General features: G+C 42.3%; 2 protein-coding genes and 1 non-coding gene across 3 annotated transcripts in view; 2 read left to right on the forward strand and 1 right to left on the reverse strand.

Moving 5' to 3' along the window:
- LOC135702540 (uncharacterized) overlaps window positions 1-19,213 on the forward strand; it is a 733,060-nt gene that overhangs the window by 191,520 nt on the left and 522,327 nt on the right. The window lies entirely within an intron of this gene.
- LOC135702598 (uncharacterized) overlaps window positions 1-19,213 on the forward strand; it is a 46,879-nt gene that overhangs the window by 11,800 nt on the left and 15,866 nt on the right. The window lies entirely within an intron of this gene.
- Window positions 16,590-16,696, reverse strand: LOC135702612 (U6 spliceosomal RNA). The gene has a single exon (XR_010517709.1). It is a non-coding gene; the product is annotated as a U6 spliceosomal RNA (small nuclear RNA).

Below are 19,213 nucleotides of genomic sequence, written 5' to 3' on the forward strand. Positions count from 1 at the left end.
TAGGACATCAATTCAGCTTATCGTTTACCAAAATGAACCCTGCTGCAAACCCAACCCTCTTACCCAACATCCCTGTGATTCCCTGTGTATTGCCTAATTCGAGATCACCAGTTTTTACACATTGAGGATGATTGCTAGTCCCAAGCACCATCTATTGGTTCTCTGTGTAATTACAGCTGGTCTGGCAATAACAGAGTACCAACCGTGGGCGGTCAATCATGCTCATGCTCAATGCATAACAAAAAACTTGAAATGCTGCATTTGGAAGTTTAGTGTATATACAATGGTTGCTATGATGAGTTTTCACCGTTTGCTCTCCAGTTTTCAAAATGACGTCCAAGAAAAAGGAGCAGCGTGTCAAAATTTTGCTTGCGCAGCAAGAAAATCCGACGTTCTCACACGCCAAGTTGGCAAAATTGCTGGATGTGGCCAAATTGACCGTGTGAAACGTTTTAAAAGTGTTTGGGGAGCGTCTGAGGACCGCCTGGAAGCCTGGAAGCGGCGGCAATTGTAATCCGGACGTGGCAGCGACGACGAAGAACGTGGCGGTGAAATATAAGCGGAATCCTAACCTCTCCATCCGGGACGTCGCTGGCAAGCTCAATGTCTCCCATACCAAAAAAAGGGCCGGGTTGTTGACGTTTAAGAAGGCGAAGGTGGCGAACCGCGATTACAAGATTCTTTGCTCGACTGTTGAGCTGTTCAGTCCGTATTTTTCGCTCGAGATCTAGTTTCGATTTTGTTTCGTTTTGTGCTGTCGCGTGCGCCGTGGAAGTGTCGCCACCTTCTCGCGTTCTGGCAAGTTTACTTGAACTTGCAAACACGAAACAAATAGTGCGTAAACGTGCCAATTGTTTCAACAGCGGGCCAACCAGTATGCAGTACTCCCGGAAGAAAATGGCGATGGTGACGCCGCTCCCATTGCAAAAAAGAGCGAATTCCCCCGCTTTTCACGCCGGTGAAGGATGTTGCCAAGCTAGGTGCCGAACTGGCAAAACACAAGCTGCTGCCTCGCTTTAAGCTTTGCAGCATCGGTACCAAAATCATGTGCTCCAGCCTGGAGGAGTACAAACAAATAGGATGTTTCCTGAAGGAAAACAACGTGGACTTCTTCACGCATGATCTGCCATCGAGCAAGCCACTGAAGGTGGTTTTGCGTGGATTACCGTCGTTCGAGGCGGCTGCGGTGAAGTCCGAGCTGGAGCGGCTTGGGCTCCAACCTGAGGCCGTGTTCCAGATGAACCGCCGTTCCATCACCAATACCAGCTTCCGTGACCAGTTGTTCCTGGTGCACTTCACGAAGGGATCCACCAGTCTTGCGGCTCTGAGATCCAGAATCCGGGACCTTTTTCAGGTCATCATCAGTTGGGAGCATTACAAACCACATCGTGATGTTACGCAGTGCACGAACTGCCTCTCCTATGGCCATGGCACCAAAAACTGTCATATGAAGACAAACTGCGGCAAGTGTGCTGGAACTCACTCAACTGCATCCTGTGAGCAAGTTGATGACGTAGAGCCAACGTGTGTCAACTGCGGTGGAAACCATCGAGCCTCCAATCGCGGATGTCCCAAGCGAGTGGAGTTCATTAATATCCGTGGGAAGGCTACAATAAACAACCAGGTCGGTCGCCTCCGTAATCTTCGTTCGCCTCCTGTACTCACGGAAGTCCAGTACCCAGCTCTCCAGCCCCGCCGACATGTTCCGAACCTAGCCCCGCTTCCGCTCAACAATCAACAATCCTGCGAGTATCCAAATGGTTCTCAACAGTCGGACAGTTCAGCATCGTCTCGCTGCTGCTGCGGCAAAGCCAATTCCAGGTTCATCCACCGCCCCTGGTTTATCATACGCTGCTGCTGTCTCAGGTGAACCTGTCGACGATTCTCCGTTCACCTCGGAGGAACTTGTGACGCTCGTGGCCGAGGTCATCATCATCATGCCCACATGCAAGACTTGATCTGAACAGCTACATGCTGCCCTGTCCCTTGTCACTAAGTATGGACCGTGAAGCCATCAAGATCGTAAATTGGAATGCTTGCTCCTTGAAGAGCAAAAACATCGAGTTTGTTGACTTTCTCAACGAACGGCAAATCGACATAGCCGTCATCACCGAGACTCACTTGAAGCCCGAGCTGAACCTCTTCCTTCCCGACTTTCGGCTCGTAAGGCTTGACCGCACCAGCTCCGGGGGAGGGGGGGAGGGGGGAATGGCCATTGCTGCGAGGCGGAACATCAACTGCCGGCTACTACCAAGCTTCCAGCTGAAAACTATCGAAGCCATCGAAATTGAGGTGAGCACATCGCTTGGTCCAATCACCATCATCGCGGTCTACTGCCCCAAGCAAACCAACATTAGGGACGGCTCGGCCGCAGTCCTCCAAAGAGACATCATCAAGCTAACACGACGGCGGCAAAATTTCGTCATCGCTAGCGACCTGAACGCCAAGCATCAAGCCTGGGGCAATAGTCGGCGAAATTAGAACGGCACAATATTATACAACGATCTGCAGCAAGCCCACTACAACATTCTGTGTCCGGACACTTTCACCCGGTTGAGTCGTTCCGGAGCTCATGCCACCATCGACATCTTCATCAGCAACATTGGCGATAACATCTCCCAACCTATCGCCTATCAGGAACTGAGCTCGGACCGCTATCCGGTGGTGGCCGGATAGGCCAATAGGTTTCAAGTTTCCCGGCGAAATTACCATCGTGTCAACTGGCAGCAGTATCAGCGTTGTGTGGATACAGCAATCGATTACGACGTCCTACCGGATTAGTACGTAGAAGTCGATCAGTGTCTGCAAGCCATCGAAGAGGCGATATCCCGTGCAGGTAGCAACACGTACCAGCATCCAGACAGGTGAGTCATACTCTGAACCTTGACAGCCCAACCAAAGATCTTATCAGGCTCCGTAACACCATTCGTAGGCAGTTCCAGCGTTCTGGGCTGCCCCACTTGAAGACCAATGTCAATAGGCTAACCAAAATGATCCAGGCCAGGATGGTGGAACTCAGAAATAACGACTTTACCAAAAAGATTCGCTCTCTCCTAGATTGTGCAAAACCATTTTGGAAGATGACCAAAATTTTGAAAAATAAGTCGAGGCCGATCCCTCCGCTTTCCTCTGTTGACTAGAACTTAGACCCATCCCTGCTGATAACCCCAGTTGAAAAGGCCAATACTCTTGGCCAACATTTTGTGAATTCACATAATGCCCCCATGGGCCTGCCGTACTGGAGGCAATGACTAGAGTCGCTGACACCCCCGTAATAGTACATGGTCATAGTAGAATATCGGCTGATGAGGTGATAGCAGCTATTAGAAGTACTAAAAACATGAAGGCTGCGGGTATGGATGGTGTAGTCAACCTCGAGTTGAAAAACTTGAGTATTGACTTCTTCAACCATCTTACCGTTATCTTCAACAAATGTTTAGAGCTTGGCTACTTCCCTGCATGCTGGAAGTTAGCCAAAGTGATTCCAATACACAAACCTGGCAAAGATCCTACCAGTGCCAAAAGCTATCGCCCCATCAGCCTCTTGTCCGCCATCTCGAAGCTATTCGAAAAGTTGATGCTCAGCCGTCTGCTGGTGTTTTCAAATGACAACAACATCTTTCTTAAAGAGCAATTCGCGTTTAGGAAAGGTCACTCTACCATCCACCAACTCGCACGGGTTACTAACATCATCAATCGGAACAAGTCCGTTTACCAATACATCTGCCATGGCATTGATGGATGTCGAGAAGGCGTTCGATAATGTCTGGCATGATGGCCTAGTGTACAAGTTGCATCGATACAACTTTCCGATCTACCTCGTGAAGATCATCAAAAACTACTTGTCGGGCAGATCATTCCAGGTCTACTTGAACAATGTCCCCTCTGATACGTTCAACGTTGATGCAGGGGTCCCTCAGGGTAGCCTGCTTGGGCCTATTCTATTCAACATTTTCACGTCAGACGTTCCTCCCCTGCCGGGTGATGGTATACTGTCTATGTTCGCAGATGACACCTCCATCATCTATAAGGGTCGAGTGATCCGTGCTCTGGCGACTAAACTACAATCAGGCCTGGATGTTTTGTCCGACTATTTTAAGAGCTGGAAGATTTGTATCAATGCAGCTAAAACACAAACCATTCTGTTCCCACACTCGAATTCACCTCGGCTTGTTCCACCTGCTAACGTCAAGATCCATCTTGATAGCACTCCCATTGAATGATCGAGTGAAGTAGTCTACCTTGGTCTCACCCTCGATAGCAAATTGCTATTCCGATCCCATGTGGACAAGACATCCACCAAGTGTAACATCTTGATCAGGTCGCTCTACCCTCTGATAAACAGGAAGTCCACCCTGTCTCTCAAAAACAAGCTTGCTGTCCACAAGCAAATCATTCTGCTGGCTATTGAGTATGGTATGCCAATCTGGGAGAGTTGTGTAAGTGCCACCACTTAAAGCTTCAGTGGATCCAAAACAAGATCCTCAGAATGATCCTTAACAGTCCACCGCGAACTCGTAATTCTGAGATTCACCACCTGGCCGGTCTTCAAACACTCGAGGAGCGAAAGACTTCCACGCTGGAAAGGTTCAGAGTCGCCTGTCTGCGATCAAACCATCGTGATTTGGCAACCTAGTTTAAGTAGTTAGGTACTCAAGTAGGTAGGTTATCAAATTTTTAAATTCAAACCAAAACAATCCCACAAAGGGTATCCTGTATATTAGCGCTAAACGCAATCATCACATTAGAATAACCAAATAACTAGAACAAAGATGAAGAGCCAAAGGCTAACCAATTGAAATGTTAAATCAAATGTTGAAACATAAAAACCCAGAAAATAAACGTAAATTTTACTACTAACCGAGATTACAAACCAAACACGTCGGCAAAGCAGCGGTCCCGAAAGCTGTATACGAATCTGCTCACAAAGTTCGACTGCGTTGTCATGGACGACGAAATTTAAAGGGCGAACACGAAATTATTGCGACACCGAAAATGTCATGCCAATTTTCTTATAATGTTTAAAATCAAACCAAAATTTTAGGGTAGTTTTATACATATATTTACTTCAAAAATTAAAAGAAAAGTTAATCGATGAAGCCTTGAGTGTAAAATTGAACGCATTTTCGCTTGATGCCCTCCATCAAAGTCTTTACAGTGTCATCCGGTACCAGTTTCTCAGTTTTTTTTCCATTTTCTTAACATGTCCTTCTCGTCTTTGACTGTCTTCTTGCTCTTCCGAAGTTCCCGCTTCATTATTGCCCAGTACTGCTCCACCGGGCACAGCTCCGGACAGTTTGGCGGATTCATGTCCTTTGGAACAAAATAGACAGAATTGGCCTCATACCACTCCAGGACACTTTTAGAATAGTGGCATGATGCCAAATCTGGCCAAAATAGCGGAGCTTCGTCGTGCTGCTGCAAGAACGGCAAAAGGCGCTTCTCGTGGCACTCAGATTTGTAGATCTCGCCATTTACTGTGCCCGTTGTCACGAAAGGCTCACTCCTCAGTCCGCAAGAGCAGATGGCCTGCCAAATGAGATATTTGGAGGCGAACTTCGACATTTTCTTCTTCTTAAATTTGTCGTCCACATCGAACTTGCTCTTGCCGGTGAAAAACTCCAACCCCGGAATTTGCTTAAAATCGGCTTTTATATACGTTTCGTCGTCCATCACACAGCAGCCATATTTTGTCAGCATCTTCTCGTAGAGCTTCCGTGCCCGAGTTTTAGCCGTCGATTGTTGCCGCTCATCGCGGTTTGGGAAGTTCTGTACCTTGTATGTATGTAGTCCAGCTCTCTTCTTTGCATTCTGGACGTAGCTCTGCGACATGCCGATCTTTTTAGCCAAATCACGGCTTGAGCCGTTGGGATTTGCTTTAATCATCCGCTTCACCTTTCCTCCGTCTTTTTGTTCTCCGGTCCCGGTTTTCTTCCAGCTCCTTTGCCGTGGTCCAACGTCAACCGCTCCTGGAACCGCTTCAACACTCTGGAGACGGTTGAATGGTGAATGTTCAACATTTTTCCCAACTGCCGGTGCGACAGGTCAGGAAATTCCAGGTGTTTGGAAAGAATTTGTTCTCTCAACTCGCGTTGGTTCACCTCCATTTTCGTTGAATCGAAAAACACGACTTCGAGTTTGACAGCATGTACACAATACACATCAATGAGAAAGTGTGCAAAATTTGGTTGATTTTTACCCAATGGTAAAAAAGTTATGCCCTGTTGAATGTGTCGCAATAATTTCGTGTTCGCCCTTTATGTGAAGACGGATTTCAAGCAGCTTCCGAGACAGGAGTTTTATACCGCATCAGGAAAAGGGAAGGTGGCTGAAATGTTCAAAACCATCAAACTATCGAAGTTCCCGAAAAAATATCTCGTCTGGCAGGCCATCTGTACGTGTGGTCTAAAAAGCGGCATTTTCATTACGACGGGAACTATCAATCAAGAGATCTACGTCCAGGAGTGCCTGGAAAAGCCGCTGCTACCATTCCTAAAGCAACATAATAGATCTGTGCTGTTCTTGCCGGACTTTGCGAGCTGCCACTATGGGAAAAAACCAATCGAGTGGTACAATGCGAACAACGTGGTTGTGGTACCCAAAGACCACAACCCTCCCAACAGCCCAGAACTCCGCCCTAGCGAGCGATATTGGGCCTTGGTCAAACGGAATCTAAAAAAAAACTAATAAATCATTGGAAAACGAGCAGCAGTTTAAATCTAACTAGCGTTCGGCAGCGAATAAGGTCGACCACTGTGCAAAATTTAATGGAAGGGGTTAAGTGGAAGGCACGGCAGTTGGATTTGGCAAACCAAATGAATAAACGAACATTTTTTCCTTTAAATAGATGAATTGAACTACCAAGAGAAAAGTAAGAACATTTTTGTGATATGAATTTTGACTGAAAGAAACGATTTTTTTGTCGACCAATTTTTGCGTGTTTCAGTCTTTATTACAAAAATCTCGTTTGATTCCTTGGAATCCGACCACCAAAATTACGCTCCGCTTTCATTGTTGCATTTTTTTTCGATTGGTCACTTTTATCAAGGAATTAAATTCCATAAATTAGAAATGGGGCACAACCAGAATTTTAACTCGACGTTCTATTCGAATCAATTACTTAACTTCTTCCAGTGTACAAGAAGACTAATAATTCCATCCAAAACCATTTTCATTCCCACGGGACATAAAAAATAAATCGAAACAAATCACACCAAACTACATTACAATTTAATTTTGCTCCATTTCACCGGAAAATCAACGAAATAAATTTCACCAGACCGAATGGGACCGTGAACGTCCCAGCACAGTTTTCGGAGAACTGTTTCATGACAAACGCGTCGTCGTCGTCGTTCTATCGTCCGCTCATTGGTCCGCAAATAATCACCACAGTATCCTTCTTCAATTCATCATTTCGAGCTAGATTCAATGTGGACTGACTGTTGGAATTTTCCGATTCCTTCAGACTACAGCTTTCCCCCGAAGAACGCGTTACCCACTGAATTGCGCCCACCGTTTTGTCTCGGTGGGTTTTCCACTAAGCGCTCTGATTTTCTGCGTGTGACTACACACTGAGAAATACCTAATCTTACACGTGACGGAATCTATCGGAATATCGGATACTGAAAAGTTCGAATGTACGTTTGATTGAGTTGAATTTCGGGTCTAATATGACTCAATTTTATGTCAAAATTGACGCTCGTATATGTCAGTCTCAGAGCACCTAAATTTACATTACTTTATCTAAGTGTGTAGTTCTCCATTGACTCTACTCACATGCAAAAAAAAAACCCACCGACAAAAGCGGTGGGTGCTAATCAGTGGGTAACGCGTTCTTCGGGGGTTAGCTGTACTTACTACCCGGCCAGGGGGGGGGGGGGCAATGGAATCAAATTTCCCAATCCCCCGAAGGACTAGTATCCTTTGGACGTGCGTGGGCTGGGCGTCGGCGTGCCACATGCCAACACGAATCTTGATTTAGTGGAAATAAAAATGTTATTAAACTTAAAGATGCTCTAGAGCCAATTTGATTCCTTAAATCGCATTATCAAAATTTGCAGCATGCACAGTTCCAAACTGTTATTCCTAGCGAGGCAAGCTACACATGATGCGAAGACAATGGATTAAGTAGACTAGCCACAACAGTAGCTGCTGCTCAAACCTTCCTTGGGATTGTTGTCATCTCCGTTATCAAATTCATTCATGGCTTTTGACCTTCGAGCGGTAGATGACTAAACTGTTCCAGAGAGTGACCAGTCCTCTTGATATATATGCTGTTTTCGCATGAAGTCAAATCGATTTCGTTTCAATAAGGCATGAGAGTATATATTTAGATCCCTATAACAGTAGGAACATCGTCGGACGTCGATGCAGCTGGCTGCTGCAATTGCTTGCAGCTGGTTCCACGTGGAGACCCCTCCCCCTTCCACTGCCCACCAACGAATGGCACCTTATATTGAAAATGATGATGTTCGCATTGATCATTGGTGCGATTATTGTGCGGTTACCAGATTGTTGCCATGGCAGGCGGGCCCGTCTGCAGAAGGCTATAACCGATGATTATGTTGAAATGAAATTATCGATCCGGTGCGAAAATGAGCCGCTTTAACGATCTGCAATCTGGTTGGCCTATGGTTGCACATTTTGAAATGACACCAGCGACGATGATGTGCGGTGTTTATGGTGCACTAAACCGAACTTCGTATCTCGGATGGCAACGAATGCAACCATTTGATGCACATTTTGTGTAAATTTGACGAAAATGGGACCGTACCGTCGAATGTTTACGCTGTGGAACGGATATTAAGTGATTGCCTCTTGCCGAAACGAGCCATTGTGCGGGTTTTATTGATATTGAATTTCGAGTGTGATGTGAAATTTGAGCCTTCTGGCTCACGAAATGTGAAAAGTAATTCCTGATGGTCATGTTGGATCGGTTTACAATATTTTAGTGATTCGTGGAAAATACACTAAAGGTCATTTTTTGTAAGCCACAACCTTTGAAGTGGTCAATCAATGGAAGTCTTCTAATATCGCTTCGATTTTTTCTAAAATAGTTCGAAGCTAGAGCGTTGGAACATCGCATGTTCCTGTAAGGAGACTTCAAATAATTACGGGTGTTTCAAATTTACTAACGTATTATTATATGAGAGGGCGGGTGTCTCGGAAATAGATAACGTAAGCGTAAAAATATACGAAACATTTAACTATTTGTGTTAACATCTTACGAAGGGGTGTATTTCCTTTATAACTTAGTTTTACAATTTAGAAAAGGCATCTGCATCCTTAATTTACAACATTAAACAAGTGTATAACATCACTTCTTCAGTGTCTTCACAGCAAAAAAATAATTTTGATATCACGTCAAAGTGGATGCACCACAATCATGTCGAAAATATGGTGTAATATTACTTGCTAAAAAGGACAAAATTATCATTAATACAATACATGAACTGACATTACGCTGCTTTTACTGCATTTGTTTATTTATGTGGTCATAAAAATTACATGAAATTTTCGACATGATTGTAGTGCATCCACTTTGATGTGATATCAAAATTATTTTTTTACTGTGTTGTAGTCGAGTATTAGTACAAGACACTAAAGAAGTCTGCTCATTGTAGACGAAATACGCGTATCTGTCAAGGATAAGCAAATAAGGTAGTGGAATTAAAAGGAAATTACAAATCCTTCTCTCTCTCATAATATTTTACGTTGTTTGTCGATTGGACCACAAATTGAAATGTCCATATCTTAACAAAATTTCAATGGATTCCTGAAATTTCAAATGATTTGCATAGTAAATTTAGTGGAATTTTTGTTTAATTTAAAAGTTGTCCAGATTGACAAGACCCAAAGGTAAAAAAAAAATAGTTCAGAATTCTCTCACCAGTCTGCGCTAGTATGACATTTATTTTCAAATTTATTTATTTATTTCGTCAACCAACGTAGACTAGAACATATTCGAATACAGTTTCGTTTTCTTAAATTTATTTATTTATTTATTTCGTCAACTTTGGAAAAAAGGTTAAAACTATAATTTTGTCTTTAATAAAAATTAAACAGTGTCAGCTTTCCTATTTTTTTTTATGAGTAATAATGCCTAATGGAGTAAATATATTGTTTTAGTTTATGCCGAGACTTTGTAAAGTCAATGGTTTCGCAGTATTGATTGTAAGAGGACATTATGCGGTTTAATGGCCCATATTTTGCATAATTTGTGCGATGATGTTTAATGGCAAATAAATTTCGATTTCGGAGTTGCCATGAGCAAATATTTGTCACCAGATGGACTAGATAGAATGGTTCCGTCTTCAGCAAAGTTGTTCAGATGGATAAGACCTATTATGTGGTAAAAAGTTCAGCACATAATCCACTCACCAGCTGGCACTCGTTCAACATTCATTTTGAATTGTTTGCCCTAACTTAACATCTTGATTAGATATAAGACTCCCGTCATGGGCAAAGTATATCATAACCTATTCTATGGTAAAAAGTTTAGCTCAGAATTTAATCATCAGTTGACACTGTTCCTTCCCGTTGTTTCAAGCATTTTTGGTTTCACTTGACGGCTTGCCGGAAACCTTCTATCTGTTTTCGGCTATGTTTTTAAGATGAACTAAAACAATTATATGGTCATCATCATAGTTAAGAACTCACTCAACAGAGATCGATAATAATATGATAAGTTAGGGTAATCAATGAAAAATGTCACACAAGCATAGCGCCGTCTAATGAGTGAAATCTGAGCTGAACTTTTTCCATAATATAGGTCTTGTCCATGTGTACAACTTTGCCGAAGACGCGAGCCTTCTATCTAGTCAAGATATTAAGTTCGGGCAAAAAGTTGCACTAGCGCCGCCTGGTGAGTGAATTCAGAACTAATCTCTTTTCCTTAAGATAGGTCTTAACAATCGGATCAAAGTTGGTTGGAAATGCTAATATGAAGCTTTAGTGTGATAATTTATTAGCTGGAGAATGATCTTTAGAAGAGGGTAGGTGGATAGTTCCGTTAGAGTACGGTAGTATGAAAATTGAGTAGAAGTTGAAACTGAGCGAAGGGCCATTAATGCGACAGTTTTTAAAGTCAGTCGCTCATCTTTTGCCTAACCCGTACGATGTACGCGGAGACTTGAAGTATGTCTTCAAGTCTACAGACAAAAGATGTGCGTCCTCCTTTTGCTCATAACTGACTGCGGCTGTGGAATAGTTCTAGCGACGTTTCATCACTACCTAAAGCCCCACGTTTGCGAGAGCATTTCCAGTCAGTGGTGTGTTATAATGCAATTCGTCTTTACCCAACTATTGTGTTGCTCCTCTCGTCATGACCAACTTGGTCATCTCAGAGAGAAGGCAGTAGGGTGGTTGTTGCGTGCTGTACCATCATCAGCATTGTTGACGGCTACTCCCGCCTTGAGTTGTTACATTCAAAGTGTTTTTATGTTACTTCATACGCGAAGTTAGCGATTTTCAGAGTTGGTTGGAAATGCTAACGGATCAACTTTGCTGAAGACGGGAACTATCGATATGAGCAGGATCTGAAACTTCTCTAACATCAAAATATACCACTTTCATGGGTATATTTTTAGAATGACCCCTCTTGTATGTATGTATGTAAGGTAGCCACCATCCCTTCAAAGATCTTGTCTTGTATGCAGCTCCACTTAATAGCAAGATCAATTTGAGCTACCGATCTGAATTCACAATATCGCTGTATGAAGGGCCAAAAACGGAGGGGCGGACCCATAAGTAGAGACACTTACTCGAAATCCACGGAAATTTAAGAATCTCCTTCCAACGATATGATCCAACAAATCGAATAACGCAATTCGCAATACTTATTAAGCTTCCTACAGGATGGTTTGTTAAGAAGGGCGCGTCAATCTCACTGAAACTGTTGGAGTAGAATTCACACCACCACAATCGAATCGGTAGGATAAAGAAAATGATAGTGTTTACTCCCTCCTAGACTCCGGTTGTCATACCACTCCATCGTCCAGTTTCAGGTCAAATGATACCCTGATGCTCCCTCCCAACCCAGTATTTATTTTTATGAAGTAAATATATGTAATGGAGAAATGAAATATATCCGAACATTACAATATGAAATAATGAAAATACATTTATGTGGATAAAATGCAATGAATAAATATTTTACATATAATAAGATACAGCTTTATGTCTCCTCAGCTCACAGCATCAGGTGGATGTAACACTGAAATCTCAAGGTTATATTAAGCAAATACACATTTTTAGCTCGAATCATTCTTGATACTCTCCTTACAATAATGAAAAAAGTGTAATGTTTAACTAACAAAACAAGAAATGATAAACGAATCTCATCTAAATGGTGTCATGCATGACGAGAAATAACCTGTAAAATAAATATTTTGCATATAATGTTATGCATTGTTGTCGCTTCCTCTGCTTCATCAGCTTATAATTTCCATGAGTAATGCGATACAAAATAAATTTATAAATATCATTCCTTGAAAAAACATTACACGTAGACTATATTTACTTCCAAGATCCCGGTGGATGAAAAATAATATAATGATATAAAATGTATAATATAAAGGAAGAAAATAATATCACAAAATAGTCAACTCTAATAATTTAAAAAAAATCAGGTTATAAAATAATATTATAGGATGTAATAAAAAACATATTTGAAAAAGCATTCCTTGTATCCATTGCGTACTGACGGGAAATAACTACAAATAATTAGAATTAAATTTGATGATATGTTCAGCGTCAGACCTCCAACGATAAGCATGAATATAATCCCATTCCAGAGACGTCAGTAATGACCTGAGAAATATTGACCGCTTCTTCTAAAAACAAGTACTGCACTAAAACAATAAAAAAAATTGTAACAATTGAGCCAAAAAAATAAACTAATGTAAAAAAATAATGGTATCACTAATGAGAATAAATTACCTGAAATGTACAAGCATGGATAAAACAAATGTAATAAATGGTAAAAACTACTTTATATGAACATACATTGGTGGCCCTTAAATCAGCACAACAGGCCGACTCTCATACAAATCAAAATACGAAAATTGGCCCATTGTGCCAATCCAATAGTAACTAAATACATCAAATGTGACAAACAGGTGGTAAACTTTATGCGAACGTCAAACTTAAAAATACCTAAAACAAAATTCCACAGTAAAAATAAATGTGAGTTTTTTTTTATCTGATGATTAACTCTGTTGTTTTCCATTCACCTAAGCTAAGTTTTATGGATGATGATGATGTCATGGAACTACCACTCACTGTAGCAAGATAACTGACCACAGACTGTGGACCATCCTCACTGCTCGACCTGAGCAAGTCCAACAACCTCCAATTGCATTCCACCCGCCACTACATGAAAGGCCAAAAACGATTTGGGTGAATCCGTGGGCAACATCGCCCACGCGCATCAATGGGACAAACGATAATCTTCCTCCAACAACAGGATCACACAACCGGCCATAAAACAGGCCTTCCAACAAAGGGACGTCAGTGGAGAGAAGAGCCCGCCCTCCCCTCACGAAACGCCACAAACAGGGAGTCGGCACCTCTACTCCCCCATCCACCTCGCCTAAATCGGGTGCCCCAGTGAACCCTACCGTACCCAGCATATAATGTTTCATATAATAATGGAATGAATGTTAAGAGAAAAATAAAGGAAAGATCTCACCCGATATGTTGCAAAGGGATCCATGACATCAAGATGTTTTTGAAGAGCTCCCATAGATATGCTGCCGCTACTTCTTCAACCGGTGTTAAAAACAGCTTTATCGCCTTTCCTTCCTCACACAGCAGCGGAAACTCTCAAAAACCCCGAAACTCACACTAGCTGCTCCAACTGGAGGGATCTCAGCAGAAAAAAAAATGGACTGCATCCACTTTCCATCACCAATCACTGGCTTTAGTTCGCCAGCACAGTCTGTAAAACACAGCGCCAGCCCCTCACCGGCAGAATAAACTCGCGAGTGACCGAAAACAAACGCCATGGCACCCTTCGATTGTATTACTGAAACACAACCTCAACACACAAACACGATGACGACAACGTTTAGCAAACCCTTTCGTCCGGGAGGCTAAAAATGCACAGACAGCTTGAGTTGAACTACTAACGTTGACAGACAAACGCGAACTGATCTACGCTATCGATCAGTTTGTGCCTAAAAAACTACGGTGTAAACCTGCCAAACCCGCCTGGTCGAACTCTGATCTTAAGCATCTGAAAAAGGTGAAAAGGGCTGCACTGAGGAAACACAGTAAATATCACACAGATTCTACGAAGGCTAATTACGTCCGCGCCAACAACGAGTACAGAGATCTCAATGCAAGCTTGTACAACGCACATCAGTCTCACTTGCAGAGTCGTCTCAAAGCTAATCCTAAGGAATTCTGGCGATATGTGAACGAGCAACGGAAAGAAACGGGATTGCCGTCCAATATGACTGATGGCGTTACTGATGCCAACTCCGTCGCAGATATCGCCAATATGTTTCGCACACAATTCAGCAGCGTTTTTTCAGACGAAGTTCTTGATGCTCAGGAAATTGCTGCTGCCACGAGTAATGTCCCTCGTACGTCGGTGTTTGGTTCTCCATTCACCATCCACAGCGACATGGTGATTTCAGCCGGGAAACAGATGAAAACATCAACAGGATCTGGTCCAGATGGCATTCCCTCATTAGTACTGAAACGTTGCTTAGACACTCTTTCAGAGCCCTTAGCTAAGGTCTTCAACTTGTCAATGACCTCCAGAGTTTTTCCAGAATGTTGGAAGGATTCGTTTGTTTTCCCTGTTCACAAAAAAGGATGCAAGCAGACTGTCGCCAATTACCGCGGAATAGCTGCATTGAGTGCTATCTCCAAACTATTCGAGCTAATTGTCCTGGAAAAGTTGGTTCAAGACTGCTCGTACAGTATTTCTCAGGATCAACACGGCTTCATGCCTAAGCGCTCGACGACGACTAATCTAACTGTTTTTACATCGTTCATTATTCGTGAGATTGAACGTGGCCATCAAGTTGAAGCCATATACACCGACCTCTCTGCAGCTTTCGATAGAGTGAACCATGAAATTACCATCTCTAAATATGACAAAATGGGTGTTCATGGGAGTCTACTTACCTGGCTTCGCTCCTATCTGACTGGCAGATCTATGTCTGTTAAGATCGGTGACTACGCTTCTCCACCCTTCATTGTTACATCTGGTGTTCCTCAAGGCAGCCACCTGGGGCCATTGCTTTTCCTGTTGTATATGAACGACGTGAACTTGATCCTCAAATGCCTTAAACTCTCGTACGCCGACGACATGAAGCTCTACTACGTAATAAAAGGGCCTCAAGACGCTCATTTCCTCCACCAAGAACTTGAAGTCTTTGATGATTGGTGCCGGATAAACAGGATGTCTTTAAATGTGTCCAAGTGCTCGGTCATCTCCTTTGGCCGTAAACGGGCGATGCATTTCCACGATTACACCTTAAGAGGAATAAGCTTGAAACGCGAATCGACTGTCAAGGTCTTGGGAGTCATGCTCGATTGCAAATTAACGTTCAAGGATCACATTGCTTATGTTGTATCTAAAGCTTCATCGCAGCTAGGATTTTTATTCCGTTTCGCCAAAAGCTTCAAGGACGTGTATTGCCTGAAGGCTTTATACTATTCCCTGGTTCGACCTATACTGGAATACTCTGCCGTTGTTTGGTCGCCATTCTATCAGAATGCCTTCCATATAATTGAAGCTGTTCAGCTAAAATTTATTCGCTTTGCGTTGCGACACCTTCGTTGGCGCGACCCGCGTAACTTGCCGAGCTATGAAAGTCGCTGTAACCTCATCGACCTGGAGCTCTTGGAAGGAAGGCGTAATGTGGCGAAGGCTTGTTTCGTTGCGGATCTTCTGCAAGCGAACGTCGACTGCTCCACACTTCTCAGTCTTCTTGACATCAACACTCAACGACGGGACCTCCGGCTGCATGCGTTCTTCAACAACCGGCGTTCGAGGACCAACTATGGCGTACACGAACCAATGTTGAGTATGTGCCGCGTTTTCAATAGTTGTTATTATGTGTTCGATTTTAATGTGTCCCGCGAGAAAAATAAGCGTAGCTTTAAGAGATGTTTGCGTTAATTTTGTGTTTGAAGCAGTTTTGATGTTTAGATATAGAAAATTGTCATTAGGGTAACTATTTTATCTGTTGACAAGTAGAAATAAATAAATAAATAGATAGCTTTCAATGGGACCACAATACCTATAGTTTGACGTTAAAAAATTTCCAACCCGGTGTAGAATCGCCCGATGCCTCTTGGTTCGTTCTGCGTCAACCAGCTACTGCCGTCCACCTCCAGTGATATTCGTATCGCAACTAACTCGATACCGCTTGTGATCATCATCACCTTCCTATTTTTCTCCAATACTATCACACGTATACAGGGATGTATTTTAGTCCAACCATACATAGACGTACCTCTGCTTAACGCATAATATTACTGAACTCTACATCCCTTCTCCACTCCAACCAAACAAAACAAATCAAACGCACAGGGTAGCGCACGTCACACCTGCATATACTGAAACAAATAAAAATGTGGAACGCTTCACGATTTTGCGTGTCATCCTTGCGCAGGGGCCATGCTAATCTTCTCTGTATCGTTCCAATTTTAGTATATGTCCAGCCGAAGCTAGGACATATTTTTAGAATGACCCCTCTTCATGAGAAATCCAGCTCCATAAATAACCTTTGATATTTAAAACTGAAAATATATTAAACTTACTTTACAAAACATTTGAGATTTTGAAAATCCGTTGAACCTTCGCTAAGATATGACAATTTTGTTTTGTGGTTAAATTGACTTCAAGGTACGGATAACGTAATTTTTGTTTTGGCACAGCTGAAGAGTTAAGCCGCTTCTAAGAAGAGCGAATCAATCATTTTTTTTTGCTACTTTTAAACTATTTTAGCTACAATAATTCTCGCTGATTTTATATCTCATTCGTTCAGTTTTGAAACATGAACCACATTCGGATTGCTTTTGACTTTTTCGAGGTAATTCTTTTTTATTTGGATCAGCCGCCAAATGCAATATGTCATCCAAGGACAATGCTCACCTTTTACTCTGACAATTTTAGTGAATGATCTGGTGCACACAGTTAACAGTTTATTATAGGTTGCAATAAGAATATTTAGAGTAGCTTCAACATCATCAGTAATTTGAAGATCATTCAAAAACATAAAAAAAAATATGTTGGAGCTTAAAACGATCGACAATGTTCATTCTCAGTTCTTGTTGCCACTTTCCATTAGGGGGAGAGACGAAATAACAGGAAGATGGTCGTTAATATCACTGAAAATAGTATAATTCTGCAGTTTGACAGCAAGTTATAGATCGGGAAAATAAAATAATCTAAAATATTGTTACTTGCTGGACGTGTTGGAAAAGTATAAGTGCTTACATAACCGTAAGATTCTAATAAGTTTATGTATCTAACTACTAAGTTATTGGTTTGCAGATTAATTGGGACATTTTCTTCACCAACAATGAAAAAATGTTTGCTTGGACAGAGTAGCACTTGATAGCAAGCCTTCTAGAATATTCTGAAACTCGTTGTAATCAAACGGAGGTGGGCGATAAGTACGAATAATATTTGGCCCCGGTGCTTGATGTCTAAATGGACGTAATGCAGGCTCACTATCTATCAATTTGTTATCCAAAGCACTTCTTACAAATACAGCTAAACCACCTGAAAAGGTATCACGGCATGAGAAACATACGGGATAGCCTAGAATATTGTAAATACGGCTATTGTCCTTCTTCATCCAAGTTTCACCGACATCAATAACATCAATATTTAACATTCATTCACAAAAAAATAACGTCATCAAATTTTTCAAAATCATTTATCTCTCTAACACTCCACTGAATTATATTCATCTATATCGCATTTTGACGTAGGACAATGTCTTTAATTTCTATACAGGGCGTCACATTAAAAAAATCGAAATTCATACATGTAACCAAAAATTCCAACCACGGACGCAACGATAGAGCGCAAATCGAACAAACGATACATTACGCATGCTCACATGAGCGAGCTCACGCTCGGTTGATCGCTCACCATTTCACCAAGGAAAGGAAGGGAGGAGAAAAGCGAAGATAATAAATACGCTTTCCAAATCGTTTACTTCGTCACCCGAAGACGTTGACCGGTGTGTGCGTTCCATCGACGATATCCCGGGCTAGGGAACAACACGTGCCAGTATCCAGACAGGTGAGCAATACTCTGAACGTTGACAGATCTACCAAAGACCTTATAAGATTCGGTAACACCATCCGAAGGCAGTACCAACGTTCTGGTCTGTCTGTCTTGAAGACCCACTGCAATCGCCGAATAAAACCCATCCAAGGATGGTGGACCTCAGATATCAGAACTTTGCTTAAAGGTTCCGTTCTATCCCAGATTATGCAAAACCCTTTTGGAAACTAACCAAAATCCTTAAAAATAATCCAATACCCTTTCCACCACTGACCCCACTGGATAGTCCCGGCGCCTCAGTGGTTCATCTGATAGCACACCTTCGTTAATAAAAGTTGCAGCAACTTGTTTATGACTTAAATAAGTCGTAAAGAAGTTTCTACAACCAATATGTGACAAACGTGCTACTAGGGCAGGGAAGCATCCTTGGCCCCATTCTATTCAACCTGTTCACCTCCGATATGCCGGCTCTCCCTGATGGTGGATTGTTGTCTCTGTTCGCAGATGACGCATCCATCGTCTAAAAGGGTAGGGTCATCGGAGCTCTGACTACCAAACTTCAGAGAGGCTTGGACGTCCTGTCTGAATATTTCAACAGCTGGAAGATCCGTATCAACGCGGCAAAGACTTTAGGTTCACGTTAGCACGTTAGGTTAAGTTATACTCGTAGTTATGTAGGTTATCACTTTTTTCAATTCAAACATAACACCCCCCCCCCCCCCCCCCCCCTAAAACATATCTTAGTACCTGTCGCCATGTGATATGGTTGATTAAGCAATAAGAAAGATAAACTAACATCCCTTCTAACGAGCAATCAGCAATCAGAAATCAGAACATCTGAGCATCAGAAGTCCGTTCAAAATTAACGAAGATAGTTAAATAAAAAGTGAAAAATTTGTTATGTTCTGGTAGCTACTCAAAAGGAAGAAAGGAATATTAATGTTAATATCC

The sequence above is a fragment of the Ochlerotatus camptorhynchus genome, unplaced genomic scaffold, assembly GCF_037179485.1.
Source record: "Ochlerotatus camptorhynchus isolate MF236.1 unplaced genomic scaffold, CSIRO-AGI_Acam_v1.1 ptg000193l, whole genome shotgun sequence".
Lineage (NCBI taxonomy): Eukaryota > Metazoa > Arthropoda > Insecta > Diptera > Culicidae > Ochlerotatus > Ochlerotatus camptorhynchus.